Raw genomic sequence first — 14,846 nt, 5'->3', positions numbered from 1 at the left:
GTATTCACATGCTAATGAGTCCCTGGTATATAATGTAATAAAGGAAATACCTATAAAATATCTTTTGCAATTTTTTTGATCAGTTAGATATCATAAATAATCTTTTATAGTCTAAAAGTCTCAGCAATCAGTTCTTATTACTCCTTTTAGGCTATTTGCTACACTGATTAAACATATTGTATTTGTTTATTTCACTATCTCCCATTAACTCCACCCCAGACTCAGAGTCCCTTAATTACTTCATTACATCCCCACTTAGCTGGATGAACTCCTGCAAAGCTCTGAGTCCCTAACACCTGACACATAACTGACCCACAACAAACGCTTGTTGGATGCATTGATTTTCCAAAATGCTTTCCAACTACATTCATGTGCTATTTCTAATAATGTCTTCACTTCTCTCACAAAAATGGGGTGGTCCTGTCAATCAACAGTATGTGTATATATGTATATCATATATATACACACACATCCACATATAGATACGTATGTGTATACACACACACACACACACACACACACACACTATTCTAGGATGGCCATCTGGCAAACTGGAAATAGGAAAATTTAGTCAGTCTTTGGTGTTTATATTCTTTTTTATCTGTGTTTCTCTTTTTTTTTTTTTTTTGTCTATTTCTATTTTATCTCCAACTCTGCTACTAGCAAGCTATCTATCCATTGGCATATAGCTCTTCCTTTTTGGCCATAAGTTTGTTTGTGGTTTAGGTTTCTTTCTAGGTATCCTTTCTGCTCTGACTTTTTATGCAATAGAAAGAGACCCATAAAAAACAAGTTTTGATGGGAAAAGATATAGGAAGAGGATAAAAATACCAATTAAAACTTAAAAGACAGAATCATCATAGATTTCTGATAAGCTAAATTCAGATTTGTGTGCAAGCCTCCATAGAAAATAGAGAATTCAGGGTGGCAGGTGGGGGTGGCTATCAAGTAGGGTTACACGAAAGTTTGGAGAAGGGACTGAATTCAATAGGTTGTTTCTGGAGAGGCTAATTCAAAAGACGAAATGAGCTTAAGCATGATTCTAGACATCATAGCACTGGTCATTGCCTGGGGAGTTCTCTTCTCACAAGAGCTGGCCTTGGCTGGGTTCTTTACTGCCAAACTCACCCATTTCCCATCTTGGTTTCTGCCCACATGACAAGCCTTATTCTGTAGCCTTCTAATTGATTATGAGAACTAATGAATACCCTTCCAATAAAGTCTTGCATGCCTAAGTTGGACAGAGTCTTGAAACCAAGAACCTTCACAGATGAGAAAACCAAGGGATCGAGACGTACAAAAACTTGTCAAAAGTCACAGTTGTAGCTGGCACTGTTGTGATTCCAGACAGGCTGTAGTGCTCAAGAGTTCTCGCTCTTCACCAGTACTCAGCACTGCTTTTTTTAGCAAGAAGATATGCAACCACTTTTGAAAAACAATTCTACAAAAATAGTAAGATTAAACATGTGCATAATCTACAACCCAGAAATTGCATCATAGGTGTGATATAGTGCAAAAATCAGTGCAACACTTTTGAGATCTTCTCATCAAAAGGTGAAGTTTATTTTCCCACTCTGCATTCTGGCCTAGTCTGGTGATTTTTGTCCAAGAGTGTAAGGTAGAAGTGGTGTTGTGCCAGTGCTGAGCCTGGGCCTCAAAAGACCTTACAGTTTCTATTCTTGCTGCTCATGGAAACCTGCCATCCTGAGTGTAAGCCCTGGGCCAGGCTGCTGGCAGATGAGAGAGAGACCATGCAGAACAGAGAGATGAACCATTTCAGGTGAGGCATCTTAGATCACCGAGTCCCCAGATGCCATGGCAGGAATCACCAATACATGAAAAGTCCAGCTAGAATCAGCCGAGCCTGACCTTAACCTAAAGAGCCAACCCACAGAATGGTGAGCTAAATAAATGGTGGTTGTGTTAAGCCACTAATTTCTGAGATGGTTTTATGCAGCAAAAGCCGATTTACTATGTACCTTAGGTATGTATACGCACACATACTAGGTATATATCCTTTTTATGTATGCATAAATAAGGAAATGGGTATAAGAATGTTCATAGCAGCATTGCTGATAAATAGCGAGAAATTTGATACAATTTAAATAGCCAGTAATAAAGAAATATATAAACAAATTGTGTAATACTCTACAGCAGCAAAAATCACCTAGAAGGAAAAGCACTTACTAACCTGGGTGGATCTCCCAAGCAATGATAAGTGAAAAAAAAAATGGTAAAGAACACATGCAATTTGTTACTATTTATATTAAGTTTGAAAACAAGAAAATTATGTATTGATTGGGGATTCTTTTTTATGTGGTGAAGGTCTAAAGAACTGCATGGAAATAATAATCACTGTATTGGTCAGTGATTCAATATAAGTTTATTACTCACATCATAGTCCAGTGAAGTTGGTGGTGAGAAACTGCTCCACACGGTCATTCAGGGATCCAATATTGTTTTTTGTAGTTCCCCCTCCTTGAGAACCTCACAACCTCTTCTATGCATCCAACTAGGGGGAGAGCTTGGAGTACTGCTCAAGAGGTTGTTGTGGATCAGATCAAGAAGTTATGTACTTCATTTTATTCACATTCTATTGACCAGAATTCAGTTACATGCAAAGAAAGTTGGCAAATATAGCATAGCTGTGTGCCAAAGAAGAAAACAAACTGCTTTTTGAAGTAAATTTTGTTGTAGTTATGACTAGGTAGGTGGTGGGGAGGGGAAGAGTGAAATATATTTAGGGGAGAAGAAATGGAAGACTTCACCTATACTGTTCTGTTTTACTTAAGCCAAGTAGAATGCACACATAAATTTTTATTATATTTTTCCTTAAACAGTTGTTTCTTCTGAACTATATCATAATACAATAAAAAGTTTATTACAGTAATTAGAGTATAGGAGCCTAATCAAAGAGACGGAGATTAAAACAATTCTTCTGTATGAAATATTCAGGAGAAATGAATCAGAATTCTAGAATACCATCGTGGAAAAGGAGTAGGGATTCTGCAATTTAGAAGTATACAGGCGTGCAGGCCTGATCTCTATGCTGGGTTGTCCTTTGAATCAAGATTGATTCTGCAAAGGGGTATAAGTAAGTATCAATAATACTATAGAAGGCAGGCAAGAAAGTCTAAACATCCAATTATTTCACAGAAGGGTTTTTGCATACACTTTATCAAAGAATCACAGAATTTCAGAGTGAGAAGGGTCTTCAGAGATATACACTCTTATCAGCTTTCTACAAGGGCAGTTATCTCCTCTCCAGTATCTATGACAGGTGATCATCCAGGCCCTGCCAGAGCACTTACAGTGGAGAGTGCTCTAGGCCTTCTCTAGAGACCTAACTGTCCATATGCACTCCCTGATATCCTACTTTCTGCCTGGCCAGGACTAGATAGATAATCCAAGGCAATCCACTATGTTGTCAACCTTTCAATGTCTTACACCGATGAGTGGTTCCATGGCATGCCTAAGGGGGGTACATTTTGGAATATATGGGACTTTCATCAGATTTTTCAGGTGCTCATTTATTATCTGCTTATTTCTAGTCAAATTTCTAAAGTAATCTTTTATTACTGCAGGACACATATCCAAGATCAAGGTTAAATTCTTTTTTGGCCATCTAAAGTTGATATTCAGTCTGAGGTGGGGGGGTCATAACCATGGTCATAAAGGTGATATTTCTTTACTCTGCCTCTGGGGAAATGTGTTTGTACCTCCTTTTTGATACTTCATGGATTCTGCCATCAATGACAGAGTGACATTTGCATATATTCCTTCTAGTATTTGATGAGCTCCTCACAGGCATATTAATCAGCCACAATGTCTGTTCTCCAGAAGATAACCAAAAATATGGGGAAGATATGAACATAAACATTACAAAAGTAATAAGGATTACCCACAACAATCACCTTCACTGACTTCTTGGCATATTTCTCCAAGGCTGCACCCTGGGATTTGAAGATTTTCACATTTGCTTTCAGTAAATCTTTCCTCTCCATGCCTTCCCTTCTTGGCATGGAGCCCACGAGAATGGCCACATCCAGGTCTTTGAAGGCAACCTCTTCTTTATCTGTTGTGATAACATCTTAAACTTGGTGTGACTGCTGATGATGTAAAGAACGTCATTATCTGGGGAAACCATTCCTCAACTCAGTATTCAGATGTCAACCATGCCAAGGTGAAGTTGCAAGGAAAGGAAGTTGGTGTTTATGAAACTCTGAAAGATGACAGTTGGCTCAAGGGAGAATTCATCACGACTGCAGCAGCGTGGTGCTGCTGTCATCAAGGCTCGAAAACTATCCAGTGCAATGTCTGCTGCGAAAGCCATAGCTGACCACGTCAGAGACATCTGGTTTGGAACCCCAGAGGGAGAGTTTGTGTCCACGGGTGTTATCTCTGATGGCAACTCCTATGGTGTTCCTGATGATCTGCTCTACTCATTCCCTGTCGTAATCAAGAATGAGACCTGGAAGTTTGTTGAAGCTCTTCCTATTAACGATTTCTCATGTGAGAAGATGGATCTTACTGCAAAGGAACTGGCAGAAGAAAAAGAAACTGCTTTTGAGTTTCTTTCCTCTGCCTGACTAGACAATCATTTTGATGTTACTAAATGCTCCAAAGCTGAAGAATCTAAATGTCGTCTTTAAGTCTAGTACCAAATAATAATAATGCTATTCTTAAATTACATGTGAAAAACAATACATTTTAAGATTGTGTGCTTCTTGGTACAGATTTGTGACAGTTCATCATCATGCTGTTAGTGCTGCATTCTAAATAAATATATATTCAAATGAAAAAAAAGAAACGTAATAAGGAAAACAATTTAAAAGCATTAATGGGATGTGAGACTACTATTTAATAGGAGTTATTAATGACTATCCAGCTATATAATAAAAAATAAATTATAATGGAGGCAATAATAATAAGATGTCACTGAGAAGCTAGTTGAATACTTAAATTATACGCACATTTAGAAGGCTTTCAGAATACAGGTACTATGGCAATACTAAAAGTTCAGGCCACCAGACATATGAAATTTCTCCCTTTCTCTAGACATTCAACAGTCAGCTGTATTCAAGTGCAAAACTGATGAAGAGGCACATGTTTTCAAATGTTTTCAAAATAAGAGAGAGAAGATTGAAAGTGGCAGCTCCCAGATCCTAGACAAGAGTGTTCAATTTTGAAAGTGTCAACCTTCTCCTCCTACTTGAATATAAATCCAATTGAAAGGTAAGTGCAAATGTAAGATAAAAGTTATAATTTAAGCTCTTGGGCAAATTACCTTGTTAATAGTCTTCTGAATTAAATAAACAAATTCTCAAAACTGCAGGTCACCCCACGAAGACAGAGCCAGATAAACTGTGCTTGTGACATGGCTAGGAGATGATGAGAAGGACCGAGTTATGCTCATTTTGTTCTCCCAACTCACCAGTCAGAAAAGACACTCTTCCTGTGGAAGCAGTGACGTGCTGAGACAGCCCAGGAGAGCTGTGCCAATGGGAACTTCTCACACAGACATAGAAAAGGGAAATAAATATTCCCCAGTAACAAAATAGGATTCCCAAATTCTGTCTGTAGTCTAATAACTCATTCCCCATAGAACAGTGAGAAGTATGCCAGCATTCTGAATCTTGTTGATGACCCAGAAAAAGGCTTCCGGAAAACCTGTGCACCCCTCCCACAGCAAGGACCAGCCGTATTTCCCCTCCTGGTAGCCCCAGTGAATGCTGATAGACATGCCAGGCTGCCATGGGTAATAAATACAGAAGAAGGTCTGAGCTTCAATAGCAAGGTGCAGAATCAGGGAACATAAAATAGAGCTGCTTAGGATTCTGCTGACTGGTCTGGGGCAGAAATGGTGCTGGCTGATTGTACACTTCCTCTGTCAGAGCCTGAAAAGCTCAAAAGGATTGTTCTGGAAAATCCCAAGGCAGTTATAAATTTATTGTCACAAGTATTCCGTTGTCAACATGAAATTCTAGCTGGGGCTTTAGAATTATGTATTTCAATTTAATTAGGGGGAAAAAAAGACAATAAAGCCCAAGGAAGCACATCAATCTTTTATAGTATAATTATATAGCCTTTTTGTAGCTTTGCTCCGTGACCTTAAAGCAGATACATATACATATGTGCCTTTGTTCTGTGAATTTATGTATTTATATAAACATATTGCACATTGTCAGTTACGAGAGATTTCTTACATGTCAATTCTCCTAATTACCATATGGCTCTTTAAATTTCAAAACTTATTAAATATTAAATATTATACATTTGGAAAACTTTAAGTAGATTCCATGAACTATTAAAAGAAAATTTGGGGGGAAAATTAACTATTTTTCTTTTTTAGAGACAGGGTCTTACTCTGCCGCCTAGGCTGGAGTGTAGTGGCACAATCATAGCTTGCTGTAACCTTGAACACCTGGGCTCAAGTGATTCTCCTGCCTCAGCCTCCCAAAGCGCTGGAATTACAGGCGTGAGTGCCACACCAGACTCCATTTCTTGACTTCCTGTGTTCATCATTATGAACATAGGTGACTATGGGAAGAACTTGGGTTATTGAAATATTTAGAGAAATTTATCCTTACATGTAATGGTCCAGTCTCTGTTCATTATCTCTGTCACTATCAGCTGTTAGATATTTTTAAGATAAAATTCACACATAGTGAAATGCACAGATCTTAAGCATATAATTTGATGAGTGTTGATAAACGTTACACCTGTGTATTGCCACCACCCCAGTCAAGAAACAGATTATTTCCATCACCACAGAAAGTTCCTGCATTTCCCCTTCCAGTTAATCCCACTCCCTCCATAGGAAACCACTGTGCTGATTTTTATCCCACCGATTAACTTTGCCTTTTTTAAATTTTCATATAAAAAGAACCAACAGTATGTATTCCTTTCTATTTGGCTTCTTTCAGTTAATTTTTGGGCTTCATCGATGCAATTGCATTTATCTGTAGTTATTTTCTGTACTGATGATTACTATTCCATTTTAAGAGTAATCACAATGTGTTCTTCCATTTTCCTATTGATGGATATTGGGATGGTTTCCTTTTTATCTTGAAATGAATAAAGCTGTAATAAATATTTTTAATAAAAATCTGCATAATCAACTGGAGAAGCATATGGGGGGAAAAACTTGGGCTACTACATAAAATCACATGCAAAAATTAGTCTGCAATATATCATAAAGCAAAATATAGAAGCTAAAACCAAAAAGTTTCCAGGAAAAAAGGAATATAGGAGAATATCTTCACAACCTTAGGGTAGGCAAAGATTTCTTAGACACAACATAAAAAGTACTAAACATAAAAGAAAAGTTGATCAATTCAACCTCATAAAAATAAAAAACTCATCAAAACACACCATTAAAAAAATGAAAAGTCTTTGTCAATGTATAGAAATTGTCAATGTATTATAAGCATTGAAATGTACTGGCAAATACCTTTGACAAAGGAATTATATAGAAAACAAATGAAGATCTAAGGGCAGGAGAAAAACAAAAGGAAAGAAATAAAGAGACCTAAAAGTAAACAATAAGAACATATGTGAACAAAACATCGACAAAAGATTTGAAAAATCACTTCACAAGAGAGGATCTATGAATGGCTGATAAGTACATGAAAAATGTTCAGTATCACTAGTCTTAAATAATAACGTTAGACCATCTTATACCCAAACAATGGCTAAAATTAAATATTCTCACAAATGCTGGTGAGAATATGTAGCAACTGGAACCGTCTACATTGCTGATGGGGCTTTTAAAGTGACACCACCGTGTTAGAAAATTGTTTGGCAATTTCATGAAAATTTAAAAATATGTAACTTTACCCAGCAATTCTACCCCAATCTATTTATATAAAAGAAATGAGAACCTATGTTCAACTGCTATTTTTTTTTTTTAATTTTTTTTTTTTTTTTTTTTTTTTGAGACAGAGCCTCACTCTGTTGCCCAGGCTAGAGTGCTGTGGCATCAGCCTAGCTCACAGCAACCTCAAGCTCTTGGGCTCAAGCAATCCTCCTGCCTCAGCCTCCCGAGTAGCTGGGACTACAGGCATGTGCACCATGCCTGGCTAATTTTTCTATATATATTTTTAGTTGTCCAGATAATTTCTTTCTATTTTTTTAGTAGAGATGGGGTCTCACTCTTGCTGGTCTTGAACTCCTGAGCTCAAACAATCCGCCTGCCTCGGCCTCCCAGAGTGCTGGGATTACAGGCGTGAGCCACACTGTGCCCGGCCAACTGCTATTTTTGATGACTTTGTGCTTTGAAGAGCTTTCCTTTAAGGTCGGACAGAAACAGTACAATAAAGGAAGCCAACATGATCTGAGCACCTACCATGTGCCAGATGTTGTGCTAGGCAGGTTGTATCTATTATTCCAGGTCATATGGAACTTTCCTAAAGGTAAACAAATAAATAAATTGCAGATAAGACTTGCCTTTACTCTTGAATGCATTCACCAAATATTTAATAAGTATCCATTGGTACTGGGCATTGCTTTAGAGTGCTGGGTGTACTGCATGACAAAATAAATAAATAAAAGGATAAGATTCCTATTCTCAAGGTACTTAAATCCTAGTGGGGCTGGCGAGACATAAAATATCCAAAGAACAAATAAATAAAAAGGTGGTTTCTTTCTGATAGTAAGAACTACTGTGAGGAAATTGAAACAGGGTAGTAGGATGGAATTGCAGACGGGGTGGAGGCACGTCAGACAGGGGAGCCACGGAAAGTGTATCAGAGGCGATGACATGCTGGAGATGCTGCTCTGTTATTGAGCATGTGAAAATCTGGAGAATCGTAATCCAGGGAGAAGGAACAGCAAGCACGGAGGTCCTGAGGTGAGAACTAACTTGATGGGATTAAGGATTAAATAGAGGCCTCTGTGGCTGGAGAGGGAGAATGATAGGAGATCAGACTGAAAAGATAGGAAGGAGCTAGATCACACAGCATCTTAAACTGTACAGCAAACAGTTCAGATTTTATTCTAAACTCACGGGGAGCTTATGATCTATTTCTGTGCTTCTCTAACCTGGTTGCATGATTAGAATTACCTGGGGAGTTAAGGAAAACAACAACAACAACAACAACAACTAATAGAGCCCATTGGCTTTTTTCAACTCTCTGGATTATTCTAATGTGAGCACAACCACTTTATTCTTAGACACTTGGGGGAAGCATGAGGTACTTGTGGAGGCTTTAAAAAATTTTCTTTAGCCTTCTCTTCAAACAAACATTGTGATAAAGCTGATGCACAAATAAACTTCAAAGTGCAGCCTGTTTATTAGCCAGCAAGTAGGAGAGCTGAGATTTGAACCCACACCTTTCTAACTGCCTGGCAATACTTTTTGTTCATACACACCAGCCACAAATTCTTTTTAAAATAAATAGCATCCTCTGAATTACTCCTTAATTTTTCTATCTAGTATCTCCATTCTTTTGGTTCTTAGAAAAGGCCACAAGAAAAACTAACATATAATGATGAGTAGAGTTTTACTTTTATATTTCAATTCCTGAGTTGGTTACAGCCATGTCAAGATTTTTCATAAAAAAGATGAAGAATCTCAGAATAACTTTAGTTTTTATGTAGAGTCTGAACATTGTTTGCTTAAAATTTGTTTCTCCACCATTTTCCAGCCTGATAAGAGATTTAAGATATGTTGGTGCATCAGTGAATGGAAGTCAGTCTGTGTCATGGTCTGTGGGTCTGTGGCAAAATTTTCATTTGTAAGCATCAAGTTGGCTTTATTTGAAATAAACGTAGAATTTACAGAGAAGAGGTTTTCATAAGGACTGAAGCTTTGTTTTTGCTTGACATCAATTTGCATAACCTATGTGACTCACGTCTAACACATTTTCAGAATCAAATATTAGAGAAAAACAAACATTTTTTCAAATCCAATTGTGATTTTATATGTTGCCAAATATCAGCTAGGAATAAGGAACAGGAATTTAACTAGAGACTCAAGTGACTGTCTATTAAAATTCAGCGTTAATATAAAGTATGACCTCTAGTAGACCTACTTTGTCAGTGCATACAAATAACTTAATTATATTGGCACAAGTGTTTTGTATGTGTATAAAGAGGTTGATAAACCATTATTAGTTATCAACATCCCTTGCCATCAAGAGACTTAAAATATGCTACTAGAAGAAATCAGATCAAGATGATAAGGGCTGCCTGCCTTTCATTGTGTTTGCAAACAAATATTCATTTTGTTGAATGAAGCAGGGCTGAAAACCACACCATATCTGATCACTGTGTCTCCAGATGTTACTGCCAACCACTCCACCCGAGTAGGCAGCCTTTCCTCCTGGCCCAAGTCTACTATTTAGCAAGACTTTAAATATTTTATTGCATCCCTTTTGCCTCATCTAAATCCAGAACTATTAATAGAACTATTCACTATATCATGTGAAAAAAAAATTAGTAATAATTCAAAACCAAAAATGGCATCTTAGTTCTTTCCCCACAATGCTCCTATCTGGTTACTAGCTGCCTTTTTTTGATCCCAGGACCCAAAACTGATGCCACTGTTCCCAGCACTTCTGCCCTGGGAAATTTTTAAACTTCTATAACTTAGGCAACTACTGGTCCAAAGGTATCTTTGTGCAACTAGACAAAGGAACCACCTCTGGGGGACTCAGGTCCTTATGCAGCTGAAAAGCAGCTAAGTGAGATTTCAGCACCTATTTGTTCCCAGTCTAGGCACCCTAGAAGCCTTGTGCGAATCTCTGGGGAGTCACCAAAGCTATCTTCCTTAGGATGAGGTTTAGTAACCTTCTATCATTAGTGAGTGTGTTTTCCAGGGTCTCTCCCACAACCCTAAATGTCTAATTAAAGATGTCAGACAACAAAACAATTTTTTGATGGGGCAAAGAGAGAAGGGATTATGGTTGTGTGTGTGTCTATATTTCATATTTCAATAATTAAAATCATGTTTCCAATGCCGGCCCCTGCCCTAGGGAAAGCCGCAGTTAGAAGGGTCAACTCCCACCAATCGGGCTGCCACCTAAAATAGCCGGAACAGGGTTTTATTTATTCAATCTTATAAGAAAGGATCAGTTTTTACTCCAGAGCAGGAGAGGGAGGGGACATCAGCTGTCATACTTCCAGACTTGTTTCTTCAGTTTTTGAAATACAACTCTAAGGTTACTTGACTAGTTTCTTTCTAAGTCACTGTGTGTATGTGTGTGTGTGTGTGTGTGTGTGTGTTTTCCTTTTGGCAATATAGGATGTATTTTTCAACAGAAACACAATCTCAGTAATAATTAGGAATAATGGTGACCATACAATAAACAATATTATTAAGATCTATATTGAGAAAAAAAAACGTTTGTGTGGACTAGACAGAGTATCTAACTATTTCTGTGAAAAAGGTTTCTTCAATTTGGATGTATTCTATGTGTTACAGGAAGAAAAGAAGGAATGGAGGATGCAACAGAGTCCTTCCTTGTTCTGTGCTAGAAAATTTAGTTAGTTTAGGTTGCATGGGCGAATGTCACCCCAAGGGCTCACTTGGCTCTGTGTAGTTTGGGCCAGGGGAACCTGACTCTGACTCCTAGTGGGCAAAGGCATTTAGAAATGGAAAACAGACAGTAGGGTCAGTGATTTGTCACCTATTAAGATGCCTACAGTGTTTTTCTTTAGTATTGGCCAAACCTATTATTGTAACCAAAATTACCAAATGGAGACTCAAGCCAAGGCAAAAATCTTGAAAGCACTGAGAGAAATGACACTTTATAGCAAAAAAAATAAATAAATAAACAAACAAAAAACAAAGTAATAGCACAATTCTCTTTACGAACCATTGAGGAAGTGGCACAACTGAAAATCATGGATATTATATATAAAATAAACATAGGAATATTCTGAAATGTAGAAAAAAGAAGGCAGACTGGCTAGAAACCTCAGGACCAGAGGAATAGCGTGTTTTGCACCTTTTACAAAAAATAACTCAAAATGGGACACTGATTTAAAGGGAAAACTATAAGGCCTTTTAGTAAAACACATAGGAGAAAACCTTCAGGGTCTAGAGCGAGGCAAAGGAGTTCTTAGATTTGACCCTAAGCATGATCCATAAAAGGAACATTAGCTTGATACGTTAGACTTCATTAAAATTTAAAAATTTTGCCGTATGAAAGACTCTGTCAAGAAGATGAAAAGAAATTACAAAATAGCAGCAAATATTTTCAAGCAACATATCTGACAAAAGACTGGTATCTAAAATCTATAAAGAACATTTTACCAAAGAGGATGGCAAATAAGCATCATAAAAGATACTTGACATCATTAGCCATTAGGAAAATGTCAATTAAAACTACTATGAGATATCACTGCACACCTATCAGAATGTCTACAATACAAAATGGTGACATCAAATACTGGCAAGGATGCAGAAAAACAGTCATTCATACATTGCTGGTTTGAATGTAAAATACTACAGCTATTCTGGATAACAGTTCAGAAGTTTCTTTAAAAACTAAACGCACAACTATCATGCAACCCAACAATTACACTTTTGGCCATTTATCCCAGAGAAATGAAAACTTCTGTTCACACAAACCTGTACATAAATGTATAGCAGTTTTATTTGTAATAGCCCAAACGATACAGATGTCCTTCAGCAGGTGAATGGTTTGTTTAGCAACCATAAAATTGCTGAAAGAAAAAAAATCTCCGTCTTCTTCCTTTGGAGTATGTTACAGAACAATCTCATTTATTTAGAAAACAAAAACAAACAAAAAAAACCCAGAAAGGATCAAAAATTTATTTATCCTTTCCTGTGAGAACTTATCACCAATACTCGATGAGGAGAAGTTTCTTTACAGAAGTATTTTAGCTGCTAAATAGAGGAATGGCAGAATTAGAATGCTGCTGTTTTGCAATGCCTTGTGATAGTCTGCAACAATGGGTGATGGATCATTCTAGATGATGGTTTTCATTGGCCACTAACACCTCAGGCAACATTAACCTGCTGATGAAAGTATGAAATGTCACTTCTGGAAATTCTTAAAACAAATCAAGCTAAAATGTAAATAAAGCTCTAGATCAACCTTCAATTTAAAGGAAACACAGGGAACAGAACAGGTTAAATAGTAGGAAAATCCAAACTGTGAGGACCTCCAGAGACTAATGATCTTGTTTCTTTAAGAATAAATTGTAATGCTAAAGAGAGATCAAATGATCAAATTGTGAGAGAGATGAAGAGAACGAAAAAGACAGACTAGAGAGAGAAGAGAGCATGCAGGCTGGGAATTTATAATTTAAAACTACTTAAGAGAAATACAAAGCATTGCATTGCATTTATAAGTCTTATTTTGATCCTCGTTCAAACAAACTGGGAAGTTTTTTAAAAAAGAAAATTTTAACATTAGCTTGATTTTTTATTTATTAAAAAACTTTTTTTATTTTATTTCATCTATGATTATAATATTGGGATTATGTTTACATCCCATTCCATTCAGTTATTGCAAAGCAAGTTGGGAAATGTGGTCTAACGATGGCCCCAAGAAGAAAAAAAAATGTAAAAAAAAAAAAAAGAATGCTTAACTATTTGAAGAAAACATTGAGAAGTTTATATGAAATAATACATTCATAGGGATTTGCATTAAAATGATTGGGGGAAAGACTCCATGAGGATCTAGGGGCAACCAGTTTGGCCATAAATTGATAATTGGTGGAGTTGGGTGACGTCTAAAGGAATTTATTAAGCTGCTCTGTCAAATTTGTGTATGTTTGAACTTTTTCATGACGAAAGGGTCTGGAAAGCATCATCCAGGGGGAGGGCAGTGCCTGTGGTGGATGTGAGGACTGTGCAACAGAAGTAACTAGAGGTCATCAGGCTCAAAGCAAGAGGGCAGATTTTCAAAAAGAGTAGAAAAATAATGGCCATCCTAATCCAAAAATCAGAAATTCAAAATGCTCCAAAATCCAAAATCTTTTGAGCACTGATGTGATGCTCAAAGGAAACGCTCATTGGTACATTTCAGAATTTGGATTTTCAGATTGGGGACGTTCAACTGGTAAGTATGCAATGCAAATATTCCCAAATTCAAAAAACCCAAAATCGGAAATACTTCTGATCCCAAGCATTTCAGATAAGAGATACTGAACCTGAAATACAAATGAATGGACCTCAGAAACAGTCAATCACATGAATGAGTCTCACAAACAGGGTATTGAGGCAGATATAAAAGGATAAATACAGTATGCTTACATTTATTTAGAGCTTAAAGAGGGCAAAATTAATCTACATTATTTTGGGATGCATACCACAGTGGTAAAATGATAATTAAAAGCAAGGAGTGGGATTATTCCAAATGCTAGAATACTGGCATGGGAGAGGGAGAGGGTCTTTTTCCCCAATCCTGAGATATTATGCAGAGAGATGCACAGCGACAAGGATATCCCACAGATAGCAGGTGGGGACATTCTGTGAAGTAAGGGAAAATGGGAATGTGTGTGCTTTTGCAGCAATGAATCCAGACAGGTGACCTTAGGAGACCAGTGGCTGGATGGGCTTTTGTCTGAGATGTTAGAAAATACAGGATAGAGGGAGTTGATTCTAAGCAACAGACCTCAGCATTCTGAATGGAGCTCAGGATGAAGTTATTTAGTGCCCAAGCTAGCATAGGACTCCAGGTTTCTGTTGATTCCTGTTTCTATTGGCAGCTTCTTACAGGTTGGGGAGGTGAGCTACCAGCCCCTTCTGAGGCCACTAAGTCTATGGGACTTGACAGCCACCAACCACATCTGATCCATCCTTTTGCAACTTTCTCCTCTATCTGCTGTAGGACTGTGTCTGCCATGAGCACCTTTGTATCTCCAGAGCC

At 37.4% G+C, this 14,846-nt stretch overlaps 1 pseudogene; it reads left to right on the top strand.

Moving 5' to 3' along the window:
* Positions 1–4,093: 4,093 nt before the first annotated feature.
* Positions 4,094–4,659, top strand: LOC138381366 (malate dehydrogenase, cytoplasmic pseudogene; annotated as a pseudogene).
* The last annotated feature ends 10,187 nt before the right edge of the window (positions 4,660–14,846 follow it).

This window comes from Eulemur rufifrons, chromosome 3 (assembly GCF_041146395.1).
Source record: "Eulemur rufifrons isolate Redbay chromosome 3, OSU_ERuf_1, whole genome shotgun sequence".
Taxonomy (NCBI): domain Eukaryota; kingdom Metazoa; phylum Chordata; class Mammalia; order Primates; family Lemuridae; genus Eulemur; species Eulemur rufifrons.
The sequence above is the reverse complement of the archived record's forward strand: the minus strand, read 5'-3'. Positions and strand labels throughout refer to the sequence as shown.